Source organism: Chelonia mydas, chromosome 19 (genome assembly GCF_015237465.2).
Source record: "Chelonia mydas isolate rCheMyd1 chromosome 19, rCheMyd1.pri.v2, whole genome shotgun sequence".
NCBI lineage: Eukaryota > Metazoa > Chordata > Testudines > Cheloniidae > Chelonia > Chelonia mydas.
The window spans coordinates 19,472,352-19,498,223 of NC_051259.2; the positions used below are offsets into that span (position 1 = coordinate 19,472,352).

A 25,872-nucleotide genomic window follows, 5' to 3' on the forward strand; every position below is an offset into this window, starting at 1 on the left:
TTATTGCCAATAAAGCAAATGTACATAAATAGTATAACAGGAACTGGCTGAAAGCTAAAGCTAGATAAATTGAGGCTAGAGATAAGGTGCAAATTTTTAATGCTTAGGGTCATTAACCAATTGAACAACTTGTCTGGAGATGTAGCAGGTTAATACTCCAAGTGATAGAATAAAGTTTGGACGTCTTTCCAAAAACATGATGTAGCTTAACCGCAACATTTGAGCTTAATGAAGGATTCACTGGGTGAAATTCTTTGGCTTATGCTAAGCAGTAGCTTGGACTAGATGATAATAATGGTCCTTTCTGGCCTTAAAAATCTATGAATCTATAAACAGGTTTATTAGTATTTGAAGATACGGTAAGAAATATACATGGCAAAGTGTGAATATGTAAAGCCCAACAACGTAACAGACACAGGATGCCCTAATTAGAGCCCAGAATACAGGGGGAAGTTACATACACAAATTTCTGATAACAGGATACCCTCCTGAGTCTTGATTTGTTCCAAAGTACTGACCATTGTTAATCATGTCCTATCACTTTCCATGGAGGACAGAAGTCAATTTGTCCAGGATGGCAAGGTTTTTAATTTGACAAGTCACTGACTAAGCTAGATCCAGCATGCATTTTTTGAATAGAGAAAAAATACAACTGGCTGACTGGAACAGTTAAGCATTAAGCTCCTGTTCCTAGAAGCTTTCATCAAGTCAGTCATAAAAGCTGAAACTATGAGTATATTGGCATCAATTTTTCAGGATGTATAAATAACAATTACCTGGTCAGTTTAATTGCCTATTACGTTTTGGCCAGTGAGACTGATCAGTTTCTTTCCACTGCACAGCTGCTCCAAAGGCTACAAGAAACAGCAGACAGGGACTCAATCCAATATTTGTTGGAAAGGGGAGTGAAAGGACATTTCCCTCCTGCCCTCTTGCTTCTCCTCACAGGACCAAGTCCTTGACTCTGTAGCTGTTCATAGCCTTCAGAGTTGCAGTACAGTGAAAATTATCGGTAGCCAGCTGGTCAGTTTTCACTGTTCAGATCCGAAACAGGCAGAAGCAATAAAAGTGACAAGATACTTGCTATTTGAAGGCTGTACAATAGGGGCTTGTCAACAGTTGAAAAAGACATGTTATAACGCATCCTAACTAACAATTTCAAGCACTATGTTAAACACAATTCTGTTGACTTTGTAGAAAAGGGTTGTCATATTTGACATTGTGCGCGCTTGTCATGATGGTATTCCTGAAGAAAGAGAACTCTCCCCTGCAGTTCTTGGTCCAGGAAAAGAAGACATAAGCTGGCCCTGTGTCCTGCTTAGTGAGTGGTCCTGCAACCTGCCCTTTCCCACCAGATGTTCTGCTGTCAGGTAGATCTGATGAGAAATCATCATGTCTGAGAGCTTCATTGCCTCTGAGGAAAGTACAATGCAAAAAACCAGACACAAAATTGATAAAAATTCCTAATCTCAGAACTGCCCGCAAGAAGGGCCAGCCCTAGGCTTTAAAACAGTGCTCTCCAGGAATAGCGCTCAGCAATCTCTTTGATAATAGGAAAGTAAATCACAGTGAACATCTCTTCATTTCAAGTGCATTGACAGTGACATCTCTGATTAACCCTCAGGAAATGTAGTATGACAGAGTGAAACTGTGTCACAGATACAGTTACCAGACTACTAGTCAGACCTCTTGACACTCGTTTTGCATTTTGTGTGTGTCAAAGTAGCCTTTATAATGGCTGTAACTTCTGCATGTTGTGTCTGAATTGGATGTATTTTCTCTAGAATCCCAATTTACAATTTATTTCTAATCTGAATTTGTCTAACTTCAATTTCCAGCCACTGGATTGTGTTATACTTTGGCTCTTCAGTCTAGCAGACAAATTATCAAATTTTTTTCCTCAGATAGGTACTTACACACTAATCAAATAACTCCTTAACCGGTCTCTTTGTTAGGAGAAAGAGATTTAGCTGTTTTCTAATCATTTAATCATTCTCCTAGCTCTTGTCTGAGCCCTTTAAAATTTATCAACATCCTTCTTGAATTGTGGACACCAGAACTGGACACAGTATTCTAGCAGTGGTCACGCTAGTGCCAAATACAGAGGTAAATAAATAACCTCTATACATAGTCAAGATTCCCCTGTTTACATACCTAATGTTTGCATTGGCCCGTTTGGTCACAGCACTGCACTGAAAGCTAATGTTCAGCTGATTACTCACCATAACCCAAAATATCTTCCTTAGACACTGCCTCCTCCCATACTGTAGGGAATGGCTTATATTCTTTGTTCCTACATATAATGGGGGCAAAAAAAATACTAACTTGTTTTAAGACTGAGCTTAATAAGTCTGTGGAAGGGATGGCCTGATGCAATTGCTTACAATGGCATACGGCCCATTCACAACCACTATTAGCAAATACCTCCAACAGCTGGAGATGGGACACTAGAGTGGGGAGAGTTCTTAGTTGCTACAGAGAATTATTTCCCAGATGCCTACCTACATACTCAGGGTCTAACTGATCACCATATCTGGGGTCAGGAAGGAATTTTGCCAATTTGACCTGGGGGAAGAGACCCTGAGGGTTTTTCACCTTCACTGCAGGGTAGGCCATGGGTCACCTGCTTGTGTGAACTAGACTAAATGGTGGTTTCTCTGTAACTTGGAGTCTTTAAATCAAGATTTGAGGAAGTCAGTAACTCAGCCAGAGGTTATGAGACTACTGCAGGGGTGGGGTGGGGTAAGATTCTGTGGCCTGAGGTGCACAGAAAAAGTCTGACTAGATGATCATTATGGTTTCTCTTGGCCTCAAGTCTATGATTACATTTACATTGAGCCGTATTAAAACTAGGGCTGCCAAGAAATTAATTGCACTGTTAAACAATAATAGAATACCATTTATTTAAATATTTTTGGATGTTTTCTAATTTTCAAATATATTGATTTCAATTACAACACAGAATACAAAGTGTACAGTGCTCACTTTATATTTATTTTGATGACAAATATTTGCACTGTAAAAAAGTAGTATTTTTCAATTCATCTAATATAAGTACTGTAGTGTAGTCCCTATCATGAAAGTTGAACTTACAAATGTAGAATTATGTACAAAAAAACTGCATTCAAAAATAAAACAATGTAAAACTTTAGAGCCTACACATTGACTCAGTCCTATATCAGCCAATCGCTCAGACAAACAAGTTTGGTTAAAATTTGCAGGCGATAATGCTGCCCGCTTCTTGTTTATAATGTCAACTGAAAGTGAGAACAGGTGTTTGCATGACACTGTTGTAGCCGGCATCGCAAGATATTTACGTGCCAGATCCGCTAAAGATTCATATGTCCCTTCATGCTTCAACCACCATTCCAAAGCACATGCGTCCATGCTGATGATGGGTTCTGCTCAATAACGATCCAAAGCAGAGCAGACCGATACATGTTCATTTTCATCATGAGTCACATGCCACCAGCAGAAGGTTGATTTTCTTTTTTCGGTGGTTCGGGTTGTGTAGTTTCCGCATCTGAGTGTTTCTCTTTTAAGACTTCTGAAAGCATGCTCCACACCTCACCCCTCTCAGCTTCTGTACAGCACTTCAGATTCTAAAACCTTGAGTCGAGTGCTGTTTTTTAGAAATCTCACATTGGTACCTTCCTCACATTTTGTCAAATTTGCTGTGAAAGTGTTCTTAAAATGAACACGTGCTGGGGGGGTCATCATCCAAGACTGCTATAACATGAAATATATGGCAGAATGTGGGCAAAATTGAACAGAAGATATACAATTCTCCCCCAAGGAGTTCAGTCACAAATTTAATTAACACATTTTTTTTAAACGAGCATCATCATCATGGAAGCATGTCCTCTGGAATGGTGGCTGAAGCATGAAGGAGCATACAAATGTTTAGCATATCTGGCACGTAAATACTTTGCAACGCTGGCTACAAAAGTGCCATGTGAATGCCTGTACTCACTTTCACGTGACATTGTAAATAAGCAGGCAGAATTATCTCCCGTAAATGTAAACAAACTTGTTTGTCTTAGTGATTGGCTGAACAAGAAGTAGGACTGAGTGGACTTGTAGGCTCTAAAGTTTTACATTGTTTTGGAGTGCAGTTATGTAACAAAAAAAAATCTACATCTGTAAGTTACACTTGCATGATAAAGAGATCGCACTACAGTACTTGTATGAGGTGAATTGAAAATTAATATTTCTTTTATTTTTACAGTGCAAATATTTGTAATCAAAATAATAACATGAAGTGAGCACTGTACATTTTGTATTCTGTGTTGTAATAAAAATCAATATATTTGAAAATGTAGAAAAACATCCAAAAATATTTAATAAATTTCAATTGGTATTCTATTAGCCTGATTAATCATAATTAATTAATAACTGCGATTAATCGACAGTCCTAATTAGAACGCATATTGTTTGCTTGTGGTCAGCTTGACAAGCAATCCAGATCAATGCTGATTTCAAGTTTTCTTCCAGGTCATTAATAAAAATGTTAAATAGCTTAGAGACAAGAACCAATCCCTGAAGGTCCCGACTAGTAACACACCTGCTCAATGATGATTCCCCATTTATAATTACATTCTGAGACCTTTCAGATAGCCAGCTGTTAATCCATTTAATGTGTGCAATGTTAACTTTGTTTCATTCTAGTTTTTAAATCAAAATGTTGCATGGTACCAAGTTATATGCCTTAAAGAAATAAAGGTTACTTACCTGGAAACAAGGTTTTTCAAGATGAACTCTGCAATATTTCCACTCATTGGATATTCTCACTCATGGAATGCTCCGACCAGGGCGGCCTGAATGGTTAAATTCTACTAGCAGCAGCTTTTGGAGCATCCATGCATCTCCCTTGCCATCCTCCCCCTCCCCCCCGAACTGTGAATATTCAAGGGCAAGGGTTTAAAAGAAGCTTGGTGCTCCCCCTGAGTTCCTTCCCCTGCAACCCCAGCCCTTTAGTAAGTAGGACTCCATGTTAGTGGGGAAAGGTGGGAGGGGATTGTGAGAATGCAGAGTCCATCCCGTGGACCCTCCATTACAGATAAACTTCATTTCTTGCTTTGAGTGTTCTTGCATATTCCCAGTCCTGGACTAGATTAATAAACAGTATTCTGACCAGTGATGGTGGGACCCAGAGTTCTAGTTAAGCAAAGAACGGGATTACCTTGCCAAGCTTTCTATCCAATCTAGACCCAGGTTGCTGCTCTACATATCTCTATCAGAGGAATATGTCTAGAGAAAACCATGCAAGCCTTCTTTGATCTAGCTGAATGAGTTCTGGTGACTTGAGGAATGGATAATCCCTTCAATTTATAAGATTCATAAAAATCTAATCTAACTCATTTAGAGAGAGACTGTACAGAAATAGCTTTGTCCTTGTTTTTTGGTCCATAAATTATAAACAACTTTGAAGACTGTCTAAACTGTTTAGTCCTGTCTAAATAAAAAGATAATCCTCTCCTCACATCCAACACATGTAATTTAGCTTTCTCATCATGTATATGGGGCTTGGGAAAGAAGACTGGTAAAATTATAGAATTATAGATTGATTTATAAAAAGAAAAGGAGTACTTGTGGCACCTTAGAGACTAACCAATTTATTTGAGCATGAGCTTTCGTGAGCTTCAGCTCACTTCATCGGATGCATCCGATGAAGTGAGCTGAAGCTCACGAAAGCTCATGCTCAAATAAATTGGTTAGTCTCTAAGGTGCCACAAGTACTCCTTTTCTTTTTGCAAATACAGACTAACATGGCTGTTACTCTGAAACCTGTCATTATGCAAAAGATTGATTTATGAGACAATATGACATTTTTGGTAAAATTTTAGGGTGAGTGTGATGCAATTCACTTATGAATCTCACAAAAGTGACTTATCAAAAACACTGCTTTTACATATGGATGAAATAAAGAACAGCTCCTCAGAGGATCCAATACAGATTCCTTTTCTTTGAGTGCCCTGGAACAATATCTCTGGCATTTCCTGTTGTTGCTGGATGCAAACGGGTCTATTATTGAGTTCCTCCATAAACTGAAGAGGTGATTCACCATTTCATCCTTCAAAGACCATTTATGCATCTGACCAGAGGACCTGCTCAGATGATGTGCAAGGAGGTCCTGTTCCCCCATTTTGTGAATTGCTACTAGATAAATATCATGTTCTATAATGATGTCCAAAGACATCATTCTATGTTCTATCATGTCCAAAGACTCTTGGACTCCCTGCATAATTTCACAGAGTGAGTCCCCTTTATATTGTTTAAACAACACTGCTATAGTGCCTGTTACAATCTAAATTGCTTTGTATTTGAGTTGAGGTTAAAAAGATCTTAGAGCTAGTTTGATTGCTCTCAGTTTTAAAATACTGATGTGTAATTTCCTTTCCTTTGGTGATAATGATCTTTGACCAGCAATTTGTTGGCCAGATGTTCTCGCCATTCTAAGACAGATGCATCCTTGATCAGTATTACAGATGTTGTATGGTGATTGAAAGTGTGCCTTTCATTGCATTTTGATTGTCTATCCACCATATTAATGACGTTAACAGCTGTCAAGGAACTAATTTTTTCAATGCATGCTGTCTAAAGAGGATTTATAATTCTTTGCTAACCAGTGCTGAAGGTCTCATCTGAAGACAAGCATAAGGAGTCACTGCTGCACTTATCACCCACAGACCCAGCAACCGAAGGAAGAAAAGAAGAGATTGTCTTAGTGACTGGTGGAAGAGATGTATACCTCTTTTTATTTTGATCTCTCCCCACTCTGGGAGAAAAGTTTTCTCCACAGTTGAATCCAATATGCCTCCTATAAAAAAAAAATCTGAGTAGTGTTTAGACATGACTTTTCCCAAATCTGTAATCCCAGACTAACAGAAGTGAACATATTTGACATACATGTAATAACATCTCTTCCTTGGGTGACACTTTTATTAATCAGTCATTAACTAGATACAGGTATACAGTAGAACCTCAGAGTTAGGAATGCCTCGGGAATGGAGGTTGTTTGCAACTCTGAAATAGTCACAACTCTCTACAAAACATTATGGTTGTTCTTTCAAAAGTTTACAACTGAACATTAACTTAATACAACCTTGAAACTTTACTATGCAGAAGAAAAATGCTGCTTTTAACCATCTTAATTTAAATGAAACAAGCACAGAAACAATTTCCTTACCTTGCCTTTTTTTTTTAAACTAACTGTTTTTTTTTTTAGTAGTTTATGTTTAAACACAGTACTGCACAGTATTTGCTGTGTGTGTGTGTGTGCGCGTGTGTCTGCTGCTGCCTGATTGCGTATTTTTGGTTCCAAATGAGGTGTGTGGTTGACCGGTCAGTTCATAACTCTTGGTGTTCTAATGAATATACATGCTCTGCCTTCTTAGGTATGCTGCAACAAGAGGCATTTTGTAAACATCCTGGGTGCAACGGACAACCTGAAGGAGAGGACCTTGTATTGAAAATGGTCCTCTCTAACAACAAAATGCAGATTCTTCCACTGACACGGTCTTATAAAAAAGTGGAAGTATGTGTGTCTTTTAAGTCCAGACCTGAAACCAATCCTGGAGGGAAAGAGACAGTATTATAGAAGTTAGAGACAACCAATGCGGAAGTAGAAAAGGAGTACTTGTGGCACCTTAGAGACTAACCAATTTATTTGAGCATGAGCTTTCGTGAGCTACAGCTCACTTCATCAGATGCATACTGTGCATGAAGTGAAATGCGGAAGTGAAATTTCTTTATAGAAGTGTCTCCTTAAATCCAAATCTCCTTAAATCCAAAATAGGGCAAAGGCTCCCATTTTTGGGAGGGGAAGGGGGAATTAGAAAGTAACACAAGTAAAACCCTTCCCCCTTGATCTTGTGGAACTACCTCTATTGCACCTAACTATAGTAGAAATTGAACCATGTTTTTTAACAAATTGAGATTACCCTGCTCTCTGTCCAGCTATAAAGCAGGTGGGGGGGGGGGGGGCAGGGGTGTTTGAATTGTGTAAAACACATGAAATAACTTAAAATCCATCTGTCTGATGTTATTAACTCCCATGGGTAATAAAAACAGGACAGCCAGTTTCAAAACTATGGACAAAATGTGCAAATAGATGGACTTGAAGCTCCATGTCCTTATGTCAGATCTGATATCTTGGAGGAACTGTACAAGATGAAGACAAAACACCTTCCTTTTATTATTGTAAGGTTTAATTTTCTTCCTCTGTTGTAGCTGGTCTTGTGAGGTGTAATGTTGAGGCTGGAAATGACATGCCCTTCTCTGATAACTGTAATGAACTGAAGCAGACGAAGAAGTTGAATATTCTCTTTAATACTTGTTTAATGGAGTTGATATGACCTCTTCCTTGTATTAAAGAAACCTAAAGATCTAGTAGTAGATCTTATACTTTTCTCCCGCATCTCATCAGTCTGAACACTAAACAGACCTTCTCCTTCAAATGGAAGGTCGCTGATCCTCTTTTCTGTCATGAGGGAGTCCCACCAATTTTAACCACGTGTGTCTCCTTTGTGAGACAGCCAAAGCTACTGATCTTTCTTAGGTATCTGAGGAGCCAAAAGGTGCTCTCAGCTGTTGCTTAGCAACATTCATTCCTTCAGTCTAAATTCCTTCAGTCTAAAACTCCCCTCAGTTCCTTCTCTACTGCAGAGTCCCACACTGAGAACTCTGAAGTAGAGGGTAGCAGGGTGGGTTATGGAGCACCCACAGGGGAACATAAAGAACCATCGTTTCTGCACAAGGTGAGTAACTTCCTCCTCCTCCTCCTCCTCAAGTAGTGTTCCTATGGGCGCTCCACGGTAGGTGACTTCGCAGCAGTATCCCCCACGGAGGTGGGGGGACTTAGGAATGGAATCTGTTACAGAAAGTACTGAGGAGCCGAAGATGGCATTGGAGGCTGAATCTCCAGTGATTGCATAATGATCTGCGAAAGTGTGGACAGAGGTCCAAGTCACTGCTCTGTAGATTTCCGAGATAGGGACACCTTTAAAGAATGCGACCTTGGTAGAAATTGACCTTGTGGAGTGCATACGGACTCCAGACGGAGGCAACAGGTTGCATCCTTGCTAACAGAGATTAATGCAACTCGAGACCCATTTGGATAGTCTCTGAGCCAATATTACAAGAGCCTCTGGATTTTTCCACGAACGAAAGGAAGAATTTAGGGGATTTCCTAGTGACCTTAGTTCTGTTCAAGTAGAATGCTAGTGCTCTTCTAACATCTAGCATATGCAGAATCATCTCGCTGTTGCCACGATGTGATTTTGGGGAAAAAAACAGGGAGAGTGCCCTGTTGATTCATATGGAAGGTGGAGGCAACTTTAGGGAGAAACTTGGGATGCAGCCTCAGGGTTACTTTGTCTTTTAAAAAAAGTGGTGCTTGTTGGGGGTAGATTAGAAATGCTGTCTTCATGGAGGTGTAAGAGAGAGCAAGTTGCCATGGACTCAAAGGGAGGGCTAGTCAAAGCTCTGAGAACTAGGTTAAGATCCCAGGTCAGAGTGCGTGGTCTCACATGTGAGAAGAGATTCCCAATGCCCTTAAGGAAGAGAAAATTTCTCACCTTGTGCAGTAATGATGGTTCTTCGAGATGTGTCCCCCGCCTATGGGTGCTCCACTGTAGAGTGGGTCTGCATCCTTACACTCCTGACCAGAGAATTTTGGTAGCAACGTCCGTTCAGCTCGCACATGCACTGTTCCCACATGCTCTGCCAAGAAGTTAACCCGCGCTGCATGGGCAAACCCTCCCCAGTTTCTTCTCTACTGCATAGTGTACAATGAGAACTCCAAAGTAGAGGGAAGGTGGGTGGATGGGTCGTGGAGCATCCACAGGGACACACACCTTGGAGAATCATCGTTACTGCAAAAGGCGAGTAACTTCCTCTTCTTCTTTGAGTAGCATCCCTATGGGTGCTCCACTGTAGGTGACTCCTGAGCAGTATCCTGCACTGGAGACTCGGGTTTTGGAGTTGAGTCTGTGCTAGATAGTACCATACGCCGAATCTGGCATCTGCAGCAGAGTCCCCCAGGATGGCATAATATTCTGCAAAGGTACGTGCAGATGCCCAGGTAGCTCCTCTGCAGATTTCTGATATAGGGATACCCTTGGAGAAGGCGATGGATGAGGAAACTGATCTCGTAGAATGTGTGCGGATTGTGGATGGGAATGCTAAATTGCAAATCTCATAACAGAGTTTGATACAGTTGGAGACCCATTTAGAGAGCATTTTGGCAGAAATAATTGTGCCCCTAAACCTGTCCATGATGGAGAAAAAGTGTCTCAGGTTTTCTAAAAACACTTGTCTTGTTCAAATAAAAGTCCAAGGCTCTCCTTATATCAAGCACATGGAAGATGGCTTCCCTTTTATCATGGTGAGGCTTGGAATAAAATGCTAGAATGTGAATGAGCAGGTTCATGTGAAATGCGGAAGCGATCTTGGGGGTGCGCTATCAGGGCTGCTATCTCCCCTATCCTTCTTGCTGAGGTAATGGCGATAAGGAACAGTCTTCATGGAAAGGTGGGTTAAGGAACAAGTGGCTATGGGTTCAAAGGGTGGTCTAGTCAGTCCTTTTAATACTAAATTGAGATCCCATTGTAGAGTAGGAAGCCTGGGCTCGGGAAAGAGGCTCACTATGCCTTTGAGAAACCTCTTCCTAGTCGAGTGGGAAAAAATTCAGTACCCTTCTACCTGCTGGTGGAAGGTCACTATTGCTGGTAAGTGTACTTTTAGCGAGATAACAGAGTCCCAATTTCTTGAGATTCAGCAAATAGCCTAGGACTACAGGTAGAGAGGCAGTATCTGGGGCAACTCTTTTGGACTAGCACCAGATCTGAAATCTGGTCCACTTCCATAGCTAAGTACGATGAGTAGTCCTTTTCCTGCTATGTAATAACACTTCCTGTACCTCTTCAGAGCATGATGTTTCTATGCGCTGGAACCAAGAAGTCTTTGAGCGGTAGTATCTGCAGGCTGGGATGTAGAGTGCATCTCTCATTCCGTGAGAGGAGATAAGGAGTGGTTGGAAGAGTCATCAGTGGACACAGCGCCAGTTGTGACAAGTAAGGGTACCACATCCATCTGGGCCAGATGGAATCCATAAGTATGATGTTTGCTTTTTCTCTTTTTACTTTCAGTGGGAATTTCAGCAATAGAGAAGATGGGGGAAAGGCGTAAAGAAGGCCCTTGTCTCATTAGAGGAGGAGCGCATCCTCCATTGTCCGCTGTGCATTGTGGGAAATGCACCAGTTCCATAACCTTAGTGCTTCCATACAAAGGGAGGGCAATGTGGCGCCTCCTTGATGGTTTATGTAATACACGCACGCTATATTGTCCAGCATGTGTGTTTACCTCTGATCATTGGAAGTGAGCACACCCAATCCTGACCGGGGGAGGGATAGCTCAAGGGTTTGAGCATTGGCTTGCTAAACCCAGGGTTGAGAGTTCAATCCCTGAGGGGGCCATTTAGGGATCGGAGCAAAAATTGGGGATTGGTCCTGCTTTGAGCAGGGGGTTGGACTAGATGACCTCCTGAGGTCTCTTCCAACCCTGACATTCTATGATTCTATGATCCCCCAAAAGAGTGCTGGCCGGTGCTCGCTCTGGAGCAGTACTATGGACATTTCTTGTTCTGGTAAGTAGTAAACAAGTCTATAACAGGCGTCCCCCATCGTCGGAATATGTTGCACAGTATCACATTCATTGTCATGAGGGATTTTGTGGCTCAGATTGTCTGCTGTGCATTGTGGGAAATACACCAGTTCCATAACTTTAGTGCTTCCATACAAAGGGAGGGCCATCTGGCTTCTCCTTCATGGTTTATGTAATACACGCACACTATATAGTCCAGCATGTGTGTTTACCTCTGATCACTGGAAGTGAGCACAGCCAATCCTGACGACTGAGTTCAAGTATATTGATGTGAAGGCATGTCTCGAACAGAGACAATTTGCACTGTCTTGTGAGATTGTTGAGATGTGTCTCCCATCCTATGAGGGATGAATTGGTGATGAGAAGTAGTGATGGAGAAGGCTGAGCCAACGGGATTCCAGTGCAGGTGTTTGCTGAGTCTTTCTACCAATTCAAGGATTTCTTGATTCTGGTGGGCATCAATAGCCATTTGTCTAGGTTGTCTTTGTCTAGCTGTAGCTCACGAAAGCTTACGCTCAAATAAATTTGTTAGTCTCTAATGTGCCACAAGTCCTCCTTTTCTTTTTGCAGATACAGACTAACACAGCTGCTACTCTGAAACCTTTGTTAGGTCTGTAAACCAAGCTGAACCATGATTGGAGGCATTTCATGCAAAGTCTGGCATGAGCTACCACTGATGTGCCCACGGCCATGTGCTCCAGAAGCCGAAGGCAGTGTCTGGCCAATATATGAGGGCTGGATTGCACTACCTTTATAAGCATGGAGGGACTGAGGAATCTGTGTTGTGGGAGGAGCACTTTCACTCGGACAGAGTCGAGGTCGGCATCTCCGTACTGGTATTAATGGTATTAATGTCAATTTTTGTGCATTGATTTGCAGGCCCAGATTCTTGCATAGATCCAGAATGGTATGGGTAACTCACTGGGCTTTGACGAAGGAACATGTCCAGAGGAGGTAAGGGCAGATCATAATGCCCTGGGAACATATGTTGGCTGCTACTACAGAGAGGACCCAGGAAAATACTCTGGGGGCTGAAAAGAGCTGAAAAGGGAATATTCTATACTGGTAGCAGTCCTGGCCTCAGGTGAATCTGAGGAATCTTCTGAGACATGGTATGATTGAAATGTGGAAGTACACATTTTGGAGGTCGAGGGCCAAAAACCAGTCTCCTTTTTCTAACACTGGAATAATCGTTTCCAAAGTGACCATCTTGGACTTTTGAGTGCTCTGAGGTCTAGTATGGGTCTCCAGCCTCTTTTTTCTTGGGTATCAGGAAGTAACGAGAGTAAAAGCCTTTCTCTCTTAGATGTGTGGGCACCGGCTCTACGGCTCCTACGCTGAGGAGATGACCTATCTCTTGAAGCAATAAGCTCTTGTGAGAAGGGTCTCTGAAGACTGACGGGGAAAGGTGTTGGGTGGTGCCTGTGAAGTGGATGGAGTATCCATCTTGAATAATCTCCAGTACCCATTTGTTGGTTAACCGTTCCCAAGTGTTGCGCAATAGGATGAGACACATCCATACGGATGAAAGGCTGTGAAGAAGTAGGTTGAGGGCCTGAAGATTTCCGTTTGGAGAACCTGGATTTTTGGAGGAGAGGGGGTTTCATATGGACATTGGGATGAATACCATGACAAGCAGGGCCTGAACAAAGGCTGAGGACTGTACTCTCTCTTCTGCCCAGGTGCATAGATTCTGAGCAATCGAAGAGTAGCCATGTAGTCTTTTAAAGTGTGACAGGAAACATCCATCTTTTCCGCAAAGAGTTCTGTGCCTTCTAAGGGAAGGTCCTCCACAGTTGTTTGCACCTCTTTGGGGAAACTGGATTAAGTGCAGCCACGAGGCTTGTCTCACCATGATGGCAGTGGAGATGGAACATGCGCTGTGTCAGCTGCGTCGAGTGCAGACTGGAGTGATGTTTTTGCCACCAGTTTGCCTCCGTTAATGATGGCTTTGAATTGGCCCTTGTGAAAATTTGAGATCTGCTCAATAAAGGAATTGAGTTTTGAGCAGTTGATGCAATCACATTTTGCTGTTAAGGCCTGATAGTTTGTGATATGGAACTACAGAGTGGTTGACGACTATATTTTTCTCCCCAAAAGGTCAAGGTGCTTCCAGTCCCGGTCATAGGGGGGAGGACTTCAGAAGATGTTGACAGCCTCAAGTTCACTGCGTCCACAATGATCAAATAAGGGGACAGGTTGGAGAAGAGGAATTCCGTGTCCTTTGCTGGCACACAGTATTTTTTATTGGCCTGCTTGCATGTTGGTGGGACTGATGCCAGGGTCTGCCATGTGAGCTTGGCAGGGTTTAGGAGGGCCTCATTAATAGGGACGGCCACTCTGGAGGAGGCAGAGGAGTGTAGAATGTCCAAAAGTTTAGGGTGTCTCTCATTCATCTCTTGTAATGGTAGTTATAACACATCTGCCACTCTGAGCTAGTTCCTGGAAAAGCTCAAAGTTGTCTGCCAACGACAAAGGAGGGGACATAACTAGTCTAGTCCAGTGATGAAGACAAGAAGTTAATCTGGGGGTAATCTCCTCCTCAACTTCAGCCTCCTGTACCTCTCCTAACTGTTTGGGGGCTTGAATGCCTTCAATGCAGCAGCCAAAGGGAGGTGTCTCATTGGCTCCTGATAAGCCAAGCTAGAGCCACGGTATCCATGTGCCTGCCATGGGTACCAGTAAAGCCACTGAGAGGGTGGGAAGGGCCCTGGAGGTTGGTACCACACTTGCCCATACCAAGGAGCTGGTGGTCAGAGTGGTGGTACAGTTGAGATCCATACTGGAAATAAATACGAAAGCATGGATGAGAGGAGTGGCAGGAGACTTTTTTCAGCTATCCCTCGATACAAGGATGGTGTCTGCTAAGGGGGTTGGTGTATGGTGTGGAGCCACTGTGTTCTGTTTCGTGCCAAGTCCTCTCAGTTTGTTGGGGTGATGCCTCCATTTTGAAGGTGTACTTTCAATATGTCTTTGAAGCGTTTCCGCTGCCCTTTGCAAGCCCTTCTTCCCTAACTTAACTGAGAGAAGAGTACTTGCTTCAGGAGGCGAGTGTCAGGCATATGTACACAGTGGCCAGCCCAGTAGCATTGGGGTTTCATGATCTGCACCTCTAATGCTACTTGTGTCGGCTGCAGAGAGAACACTGATGTTAGTGCGTTGGTCTTCCCAGCTGATCCTGAGAAGCCTCTTGAGGCAGCACTGCTGGAACCACTCCAGACGCTTGAGATGTCATCTGTAGGTTACCCAGGTCTCACACCCATACAGAAGGGTGGGGATGACAACTGCCTTGTAAACAAAGATCTTGTGCCTGTTTTCAGATCCCTATAATTGAAGACTCGTTTGAGTAATCTTCCAAAGGATGTGCTGGCACAGCAGACCCTGTATCCGATTTCTGTGTCAATGCTGGCTGTTTGTGAGACGTGGCTGCAAAGGTATGGAAATGGTCCACATTTTCCAGGGGATTTCTGCTGATGGTGATTTGTGGAGTACCAAGAGTAGTTTGTGCAGGTGAGAGCTGATAGAGTACCTTGGTTTTCCAGATGTTGAGACAGACACGCAGGCTGTGATAGGCATCTGCAAAAAGATTTAGGGTGCTTTGCAGATCGACCTTGTGTGTGCGTTATCTGCATACTGATCAGTGATACCAATTCTCGTGATCTAAGACTTTGTTTGGAGACATCGGAGATTGAGGAATTGGCCATCTGTACGATACTCAATCCCAATTCTGTCAGGAAGTTGGTTGCGGATGAGAATCGGGATCATGGCAAGCTAAATGGAGAAGAGTGTTGGAGCCATGTGTGAATGATGAATGGTTCAGTCTGAGCCATTGCATAGAATGGTGGCAGTCATCCCATCATGGAGTAGTCTGATGATATAAATGAATTGCTGTGGACAGCCAAACCTACACAGCACCTTATAGGGCCTCACGATTGATAGAGTCCAAGATCTTGGTTAGGCTGATGAATGCCATGAGCAGTTCCTGGCGTTTCACTCTGCACTTCTCCTGAATACATCATGCCACAAAGATTATGTCGGTTGTGCCTTGGGATTGTCTGAAGCCACACTGATTTCGGGGACGAGTTCCTCGGCAAGAGGGGGAAACTATTTAGTAGGATCTGTGCAAGTATCTTCCCTGCGATGGAGAGGAGGGCAATACCTCTGTAGTTCCCACACAAAGATTTGTCCCCTTTCTTGAATATTGTAACAATGCTGACATTCTTAAAGGCAGGTGGAATTTCTTTGCAGGTCCAGATTTTGTCGAGGAATTGGCAAAGTTTGTGCTGGAGTATTGTTCCACCAGCTTTAAAAACCTCAGCTGGAATGCTGTCTGGGCCTGATGGCTTGTGAATTTTTAATCTGGGTAATGGCACACCAGACTTCCTCAGAAGATGGGGGATCAACAAGGTGTTCCATTGCTGAGCATTGTGGAATGAACTTGATGGTCTCTTAAGAGACCATGGATTCGGGTTTAGTAGGCTCTCAAAGTGCTCTTGTTTAATAACTGCATTATCCTTGAGGAGGGTGGAGCCATCCTGGGAATGTAAGGGGGTTGGGCCTTTGGAGCTTGGTCCCTATATAACTTTTGTTGCTTGAAAAAAGCTTTTCATGTCATCCCAGTCTACGAAACCCTAGATCTCAGAGACCTTCTCTTCCCACCACTTGTTTTTGATGTCATGTAGCCTCCTTTGGACTTCCACCTAGAACAGGTGATAAGCCTCATGTTTTCGTTGGTTAGAGGAATCATTTTGCCAGTTACAGAATGCATTTCTTTTCTGCTGAATTAATGCTAGGATTTCCTATTTTCGTCAAACCAGTCTTGATGCCAATGAGTGGAATATCCTATGGTTTCAGTGCATGCACCGTGAATGGTATTTTTAAGTTGATCCCACTGCTCTTGAATGTCAATGATGTTGTCAGGCAAGTTAGAGTGTTTCAGACAGGTGTTGCTGAACTGCTGGTCTGTCCAATAGTGATCTGTACCTGTCATAGCTTGTGTTATATGGATGTTGGTGTAATCTCGGGCTCTGACTATAACAGTCAAGGAAGTGCCAGTGTTTGGACCAGTTTCCAGCTGGTCTTAAATTTGTTGCTCTGCCTAAAGATGGTATTTGTGATGAGCAGGTCATGCTCCGCACATTTGCTGAGGAGATTACCATTGGGGTTTACATTTCCCACCCCTCCTTTACCTATTGTGCCACTCCAGAGTTGGGAATCTTGTCTGACCCTGAAATCTCCCAGGAGGATGAGTTTGTCTGCCTTAGGTGTGTTTGTGAGGATCGCATCAAGAGCACTATAAAACTGCTCCTTGTTACCTTCCTCATCATCGAGTGCTGGGACATATGCACGGGTGACCGTGGCATATTAGTTGTTGCTGAACTTGTGCTGAGGAGTCATGAGACACTCATTGATCCCCACGGGAAGTTCCAAACGCTGACTGGTGATCTTATTTTTGATGGCAAAGCCAATCCCGTGAATGCGTCACTCTTCAAATGACTCTCCTTTCCAAAAGAAGGTGTAGCCACCTCCATCCTCATTTAATTGGCCCTCATCGGCCCAATGGGTCTCACTAAGGGCTGCAATGTCAATGTTCAGTCTTGCCAGTTCTCTGGCCATTGTGGCAATTCTTTCGGGGCATTCACTGTGCTGACAGTCCACAAGGGTGCGGACATACCAGGTGGCAAAATACATGGTCTTGTATCTCTTATTTCAGCTGCAAAGTTGGGTGATCCCATTAGAGGCGGTCATCTAGTAAGAAGACTGTGAAACAGCCTATGTTTGGGGCACCTTTTCTAGACCCCTCCCCATCTGTGGTGAGCAGAGGGGATCCTGAAAAGGCCTTCTCAGTCACAGCCACTGCTGCAGAAATGCTCTTTTGTCTCATCCAAGCACAAGACAACAGCCACACCTGCGAGCAGATTTGTGACTGAAGACTCCCAGGGAACACTGCTCCTGTCTTCACCACCACTTGTCCGTCGCTGCAGGGCTTTGAGAGTCCTTTGGCAGAGGCCTGTGCATTAAATCTTTTAACATGGGGAAACCAGTGCATAGGCAGTAACCACAGAAGAGGAGGAAGACCCTTACCTGGTGACAAGGGGATCCAAGACAACCAGGGGCCTCCCTCCTGCTGCAGCCCTCACAGCTGCAGAGTACTAAGGTCTTCTTATGCGCCTGATCTACTGTTGGGGGCTTGTGAAGTTTGGACCACGGTTGGTCAGGAGCCTCACCTCAGACCTGTTGGGTGACCCTACTAGGAGTATGAAAGTTCTGGACAATATAGCTTTGAGGGTCTTTAGCCCAGACAAGCCTCTCCACCATGACAAGGTTGTGGTCCATCAGCTCACTGTCTGACTCAGGACTCGAAAATGGGGGTGCCTGGTATGTCATCACCGGCGAGTTTCAAGCTCTGGGTGGACTTAGTACTGGAGACCCGGTAATGAATAGAGTTCAGTCTGGTGCATCAGACAGTGAAAGGTCTGACACGTACCAAAAGTCCGGCGGTGCTACAGGTGTAGGTACCAATAGCAGTTGGCAGCGCCAAGATGACTGCACCAAAGGAGTGAACAATGCAGTCCTGATCGCGCGGTCCGCCGGTGCCTGACATACCAACGACAGTACCGACGTCAATGTCCACACCGAAGGAGCCTTCCCCAAGATGGATTCTTTAGTTTCCTTTCGCCCAGTTGGTACCGATGATTCCTTGCTTGCGCCCATCAGGTCCTTAGGCAGCCCAACATGTTCTGTTGGGGTGGTACCGTTTGAGCTCTGGGTACCAGATTTAGATCGCTTCAGTACCGTTGACAGTGAGTGAGCCAGACAGCGTATTCGGCTCAGTCACGGCTCGCTGTGAGGACTCACAGCTCTTTTCTTAGAAGGCTTGTGAGTGGTTCATGGTTAATTTCTTAGACTCACCTTCCTTAGACATAGAGGGTTGCCATGAGGACTCCTGTCGTACAGAGTCTTGGCGCCGCTCCGAGGGTTGTTAGAGGGTAGCTTTCATCAGAAGAAGCTTAAGTCTGAGCCCTGGTCTACACTATGAGTTTAGGTCGAATTTAGCAGCGTTAAATTGATTTAACCCTGCACCCATCCACACGACGAAGCCATTTTTGTTGACTTAAAGGGCTCTTAAAATCGATTTCTGTACTCCTCCCTGACAAGGGGATTAGCGCTGAAATAGACATCGCCGGTTTGAATTTGGGGTAGCGTGGACGCAATTCGACGGTACTGGCCTCCGGGAGCTATCCCAGAGTGCTCCATTGTGACCAGTCTGGACAGCACTTTCAACTCAGACGCACTAGCCAGGTACAAAAGAAAAGCACCGGGAACTTTTGAATTTCTTTTTCTGTTTGGCCAGCGTGGTGAGCTCATCAGCAGAGGTGACCATGCAGTCCCAGAATTGCAAAAAAGCTCCAGCATGGACCAAACGGAAGGTACTGGATCTGATCACTGAATGGGGAGATGAATCCATGCTATCAGAACTCCGTTCCAAAAGATGAAATGCCAATATATTTGAGAAAATCTCCAAAGTCATTATGGACAGAGGCTATAACAGGGACCCACAGCAGTGCCGCATGAAAATTAAGGAGCTCAGGCAAGCCTACCAAAAAACCAAGGAGGCAAACAGCCGCTCCGGGTCAGAGCCCAGGACATGCCACTTCTATGATGAGCTACATGCAATTCTAGGGGGTGCCCCTACCACTCCCCCACCCCGTCCGTGGACACCTGCAAGCGGGGAGTCTCACGCAACAGGGATGAGGATTTGGGGGAAGAGGAGGAGGAGGATAGCGCACAACAGGCAAGCAGAGAAACCGTTCTCCCCAACACCCAGGAACTGTTTATCACCCTGGAGCCAATACCCTCCGAACCCTCCCAAGGCGGGCCCCGGACCATGAAGCCGGAGAAGGCACCTCTGGTGACTGTACCTTTGTAAATATAATACATGGTTTAAAAGCAAGTGTGTTTAATGATTGATTTGCCCTGAAAACTTGGGATGCATTCGCGGGCAGTACAGCTACTGGAAAAGTCTGTTAACGTGTCTGGGGATGGAGCGGAAATCCTCCAGGGACATTATTAAGGGGACATTCAGAGGTGGCCATTTTTGCTGGGCTGTTTGCCTGTGGCTGAAAAGAAATCATCCCCGCTTTTAGCCACGCAGTGGAGGAGGGGCCGTTCACGCTGGGCTGTTCACATTTGGCTGGCAGGGATCTTTTTTGATACTAGTCACGTGGTGGGAGAAGGGATGAAGCGATCATCCCAGAGAATTTGGGGGGGAGAGGGGCTAGTTGAGTTTGTGCTGAACGTTAACCCGAAAACTGCAGCCCCTCCTTTTAAATGGCCAACCCAACAGGTGCTTAGTATGGGAAAGGAGGGCGCTGCTGTTTGAAACCATTCCCACCTGTTATGAAGGTTGAAGAAGCTGAAAGACTGTGGCTTACCATGGCTGCTTGCAAGCCAAATTCTGTTGCCCGGCCCTGCATATGTGATCTCACACACCAAACCAGCAGGCCCTCAATATAAGAGGCAAAATGCGACCTTGTACCGAAAGCACACGTGCTATGTAATGTTAACAGCTTGGTTCACCGTGAAAGAGTCTACCCATTGTTCTCTAAGATGTGTCTTTTTAAATACTACTCTCCCTTTTTTAACTCCCGCAGCTGCAAATGTTTCAACACTCCCCCTATCATCTTCGTTCCAGAGGCTAGTGCAGATAAGAAGGCGAAAAAAACCTCACTCACTCGCAATGAAATGTTCTGAGCTCATGCAGTCTTCCCGCACTGAAAGAGCTCAGCAGAATGCGTGGAGGCAAACAATGGCAGAGTCCAGGATAAGCAGAAAATGAACGTGAGGACAGAAGAGACGAGCAAGATGAGAGGTTGCGGGAGCATGATGAGCGGTGGCGGCAGCATGATGAGAGGAGGCAGGATGCAATGCTGAGGCTACTGGGGGATCAAACTGATATGCTCCGGTGTCTGGTGGAGATGCAGGAAAGGCAGCTGGAGCACAGACCGCCACTGCAGCCTTTGCGTAACTGTCCGCCCGCCTCCCCAAGTTCCACAGCCTCCTCACCCAGACGCCCAAGAATGCCCCCACCCCACCTGGTGTTTCCCTCCTCCCCGACACCTCCCGGGCTACCTTGGCAGTTATCCCCCTATTTGTGTGATGAATTAATAAAGAATGTATGATTTTGAAACAATGACTTTATTGCCTCTGCAAGCAGTGATCGAAGGGAAGAGGGTGGTTGGGGAAGTAGAGTAAACCAAGGGGGCGGGTTTTCATCAAGAAGAAACAAAACAGAATTGTCACACCGCACCCTGGCCAGTCATGAAACTGGTTTTCAAAGCTTCTCTGATGCGCAGCGTGCCCTGCTGTGCTCTTCTAATCGCCCTGGTGTCTGGCTGCGCGTTATCAGTAACGAGGCAATTTGCCTCAACCTCCCACCCCACCATAAACGTCTCCCCCCTTATTCTCACAGAGATTGTGGAGCACACAGCAAGCAGAAATAACAATGGGAATATTGGTTTCGCTGAGGTCTAACCGAGTCAGTCAACTGCGCCAGCACGCTTTTAAACGTCCAAATGCACATTCTACCACCATTCTGCACTTGCTCAGCCTATAGTTGAACAGCTCCTTACTAATGTCCAGGGTGCCTGTGTGTGGCTTCATGAGCCATGGCGTTAAGGGGTAGGAGGGGTCCCCCAGGATAACTATAGGCATTTCAACATCCCCAACCGTTATTTTCTGGTCTGGGAAGTAAGTCCCTTCCTGCAGCTGTTCAAGCAGACCAGAGTTCCTGAAGATGCAAGCATCATGTACCTTTCCCGGCCATCCCATGTTGATGTCAATGAAACATCCCTTATGATCCACCAGTGCTTGCAGCACCATTGAAAAGTACCCCTTGCAGTTTACATACTGGCTGCCAAGGTGGTCCTGTCCCAAGATAGGGATATGCGTTCCGTCTATTGCCCCACCACAGTTAGGGAATCCCACTGCAGCAAAGCCATCCGCTATGACCTGCACATTTCCCAGAGTCACTGCCCTGGATAGCAGCAGCTCAGTGATTGCATTGGCTCCTTGGATCACAGCAGCCCCCACAGTAGATTTGCCCATTCCAAATTGATTCCCGACTGACCGGTAGCTGTCTGGTGTTGCAAGCTTCCATAGGGCTATTGCCACTCGCTTGTGAACTGTGAGGGCTGCTCTCATCTCGGTATTCTTGAGCTTCAGGGCAGGGGAAAGCAAGTCACAAAGTTCCTTGAAAGTTCCATGCCCTTACGCATGCGAAAGTTTTGCAGCCACTGGGAATCATCCCAGACCTGCAACACTATGCAGTCCCACCAATCTGTGCTTGTTTCCCAGGCCCAGAATCAGGCATTCCATGGCATGAGCCTGCCCCGTTGCCACCAGGATGCCGGGGCCCGTACTTTGAGAGAAGTCTGTGTCCATGTCCCCATCACTCTCGTCACCGTGCTGCCATCTCTTCCTTGCCTGCTTTTGCAGGTTCTGGTTCTGCACCTACTGCAGGATAATATGCAAGGTGTTTACAATGCTCATAACTGCAGTGGTGATCTGAGCAGGCTTCATGCTTGCCATCGTATGGCGTCTGCAGGAGAGCAGAGTTGCAGTGGAAGCGGTAGCTGATGACGGATGCCATGAGGATATTTAGAGAGAATGAAGAGAGGACCTGCAAGGTGGATTCATGAGAGCAGAGTTGCAGCAGAAGCGGTGGAGGACGACCGTTAGCACCGCGCACATTTCCTGAGGAAGAACACACGTACCCAGGAGCCCATGACAGACAACATGGAGAAATTCGCTATTGAGACAACAGCAGCAGAGCAGAGTTGCAGCGGAAGTGGTGGATGACGATGGTTAGCAGTCCTACTGCACCATCTGCTGAAAGCAGTATGGCGTCCGCACGGAAAAAAGGTGCAAAACGATTGTCTGCTGTTGCTTTCATGGAGGGAGGGGCAACTGATGACGTACCCAAAACCACCTGCGACAATGTTTTTGCCCCATCAAGCATTGGGAGCTTAACCCAGAATTCCAATGGGTGGTGGAGACTGTGGGAACTGTGGGATAGCTATCCACAGTGCACCACTCCATAAGTCGATGCTAGCCACAGTAGTGAGGACGCACTCCGCCAACTTAATGCGCTTAGTGTGGACATATGCAATTGACGGTATAAAACTGATTTTTAAAAATAGACTTCTATAATATCCACCTAATTTCGTAGCATAGACATACCCTCAGTTCTCTATCCTTTCTAGATTTGGGTGTCAATTGCTGGCATAAACCACACTTCCAGGGAATGTGGTTCTCTCCCAGACAGAGAGCACGCTGAGAATGTTCGTCAGTCACTATGCTAGATTCTTTGCTACTGAGACACTTCTTGAAGCTTGGTGAACTCATATCCTGTCCAGGGGAGCCACAGGCCGGGGGTGGAAGGGGTAGTATTGAAGAAAAACAAAGTTTAAAGAAGACCAGTCAAATGATTAAAAAAAATTAATTGCAATAAATTGCAGTTTTAATTGCACTATTAAACAATAGAATACCTTTTATTTAAAAATTTTGGGATGTTTTCTACATTTTAAAATATATTGATTTCAATTACAACACAGAATACAACGTGTACAGTGCTCACTTTATATTATTTATTACAAATATTTACACTAAAAAAGACAAAAAAAGTAGTTTTCAATTCACCTCATACAAGAACTGTAGTGCAAACTCTTATGAAAGTGCAACTTACAAATGTATATTTTTTTTTTGGCATAGCTACACTCAAAAATAAAACAATGTCAACCTTTAGAGCCTACAAGTCCACTCAGTCCTACTTCTTGTTCAGCCGATTGGCTATCACATGGGGTCTGCAATTTGCCGGAGCCCACGGCCATCCCGCAGCTCTTTGGCCATATCCTACAGTGTAGCACCCATAGGGACACTACTTGAAGAAGAATCTACACATCAGCAGTTGAGTGAACACCAAGTATGTGTCTTCTTGATGGTGGAAGGCCGTTATGGCCACGAGATACACCTTAAGGGAGCCAAGCAAAAGTTTTGACCTCGAGGTCGAAAATGTAGTCTAAAATCAGAGAGAGGGAGAATGAGGCCGGGCCTATGTGCTTAGAATGACCCCAAATTTGGAATAGTTTCTATTTTTGTAGGTAAGTGCATCAAGTGGTCGACTTTTGGCTGTTTAGCAACATCTTTCACCTTGTCAGAGCATTCTACCTTTAAATCGAGAAGGAATCAAGCACGAAGGCGGAGGATCCGCAAGTTGGGGTGAAGGATCATCCCGTCGTTCTGAGAGAGCAAGTGAGGGCCAAACCAGACGTGTCTTAGCCAGGAGGGGACAATCAGAATAACTTTTGCTTTAACTCATCAGATTTTCAACAGGACTTTGTATAGAAAAGGGAACAGGGGAAAGGCATACAAGAGGTTCCTGTCCCATAGGAGGAAGAGGGCGTCTCCCAGTGAATGTTTCCCCAGGCTGGCCCTGCAGTAGCGAGGGCATTTCTTGGTCCAGTAAGTAGCGAAGAGATCTATAGTTGGGGTTCCCCAAAGGGCGAATATGTCACAAAGCACCTCTGAGTTCAGTTCCCATGTGTGTTCCAACAGACTGTCAGCTGTCACATTCTGCATCCCTGGTAGGTGGAAGCTGAGATGAGCATGTTGTGACAGATGCACCAATTCCAAAGTTTGAGTGCTTCTGTACATAGGGAAGGAGTACTTGTGTGCAGAGGGAGGGAGCTCCGACACTCTCCTGGTGGGATACGATGTGAATTGAATGGCATAACCCCTTTGAAAAAATCTCCAAGATCCATCTGTTGGTGGTGATATTCCCCCTACTGTTGTGAAAGATGGCCAGATGACTTCCGAAGGGACTAGACAAGTGCGCAGAAGGCAGCTGATGTTGCAAGGAACAACTATTCAGACCCACACCGAACCCATCAAAAGTGCTAACAGGGCTGAGAGGACGCAGATTGGAGTGCTGACTGCTTCTGCTTTTGTACTCTGGGCCTTTTGCACTGCGGTTTGTAATTACGCTGTGACAGTGGGTACTGATGAGGTTGTGACCTGTGCTGTGGTTGAGAGCTGTATCTTTTCTTTTGTCCCGCAGTGTAGATTCCCAGGGAGCATAATGTGGCCCAGGAATCCTTCAGGTTTTGAAGAGAGGAGTCCATCTTATCTGCGAAAAGCCTGAGCCCTTCAAATGGGAGATGTTCCACTGTCATCTGCAGCTCTTTGGGCCACCCTGAAAGGTGTATCCAGAAAGCATGCCTCATTACGCTGCTGTGGAGACTGAGTGGGCCACTGTATTGGCTGCATCCAGTGCTGTCTGTAGCGCAGTTCTGGGTACTAATTGGCCATCTCGGACAATGGTCTGAAATGGCTTCTTTTGCACCTCTGGTAGATAGATGTTCCACAAACGCACTGAGTTTCCCATAATTAATAAAATCATATTTGGCCATAACAGGCTGGTAGTTTGCGACTCTAAACTGCAATGTTGCCAACAAATACACCTTCCTCCCAAAGAAATCTAGTCTCTTCCAATCCTGATTGACTTGGGGTCAACTTGGCATGATTTTGTTTGCCAGGTGCATTAAACGCATCCACTAACTGAGCTGGGTTGCGGATGTTGAAACAAAAAGTCTGCCTCCTGGGGAGGAATGTAGTACTTCTTGTTGGCTCTCTTGCAAGTTGGTGTTAAGGAGGCTGGTGTCTGCCAGATGATTTTAGCAGCATCTAGAATTGCCTAATTAATTGGGAGGGCAATTCTGGATGAGGAGGAAGTGTGTAGAATATCCACCAGCTTGTAATGTGTGTTTGTCACTTCCTGCAGGTGAATTTGCAGTTTATCCGCCATCCCCTTTCAGAAAGATTCAGAAAGGTCTTAAAATCATCAACTAGTGATGATGGAGGTGGAGGCAATTACAGCCTCATCTGGTGAAGATGAGAAGAAATCTGCTGTGGGGGCAGCTTCCCCTTCAAGCCCTTCTTTGTGTTCTTCCAAAGCTTCCTCCTCCACTGGCTCAGGACACAGTGAGAGGCCAGGCAAATTACATCGTCCTGGTCACTGTTATCACTGGGTAAGGGTGGTGCTGACTAAGGTATTGGTGGCACACAGAGCCTGGTGCCAGAACTCTTGCAGTATCGTCAGCTCACTCAGTATCACGGAGGAGTGTCTGTGGTATGTTGTTGGTACCAATG

General features: G+C 44.8%; 1 protein-coding gene across 6 annotated transcripts in view; it reads right to left on the reverse strand.

Annotated features, from left to right (window-relative positions):
* ZMPSTE24 (zinc metallopeptidase STE24) overlaps window positions 1–25,872 on the reverse strand; it is a 110,205-nt gene that overhangs the window by 55,111 nt on the left and 29,222 nt on the right. The window lies entirely within an intron of this gene.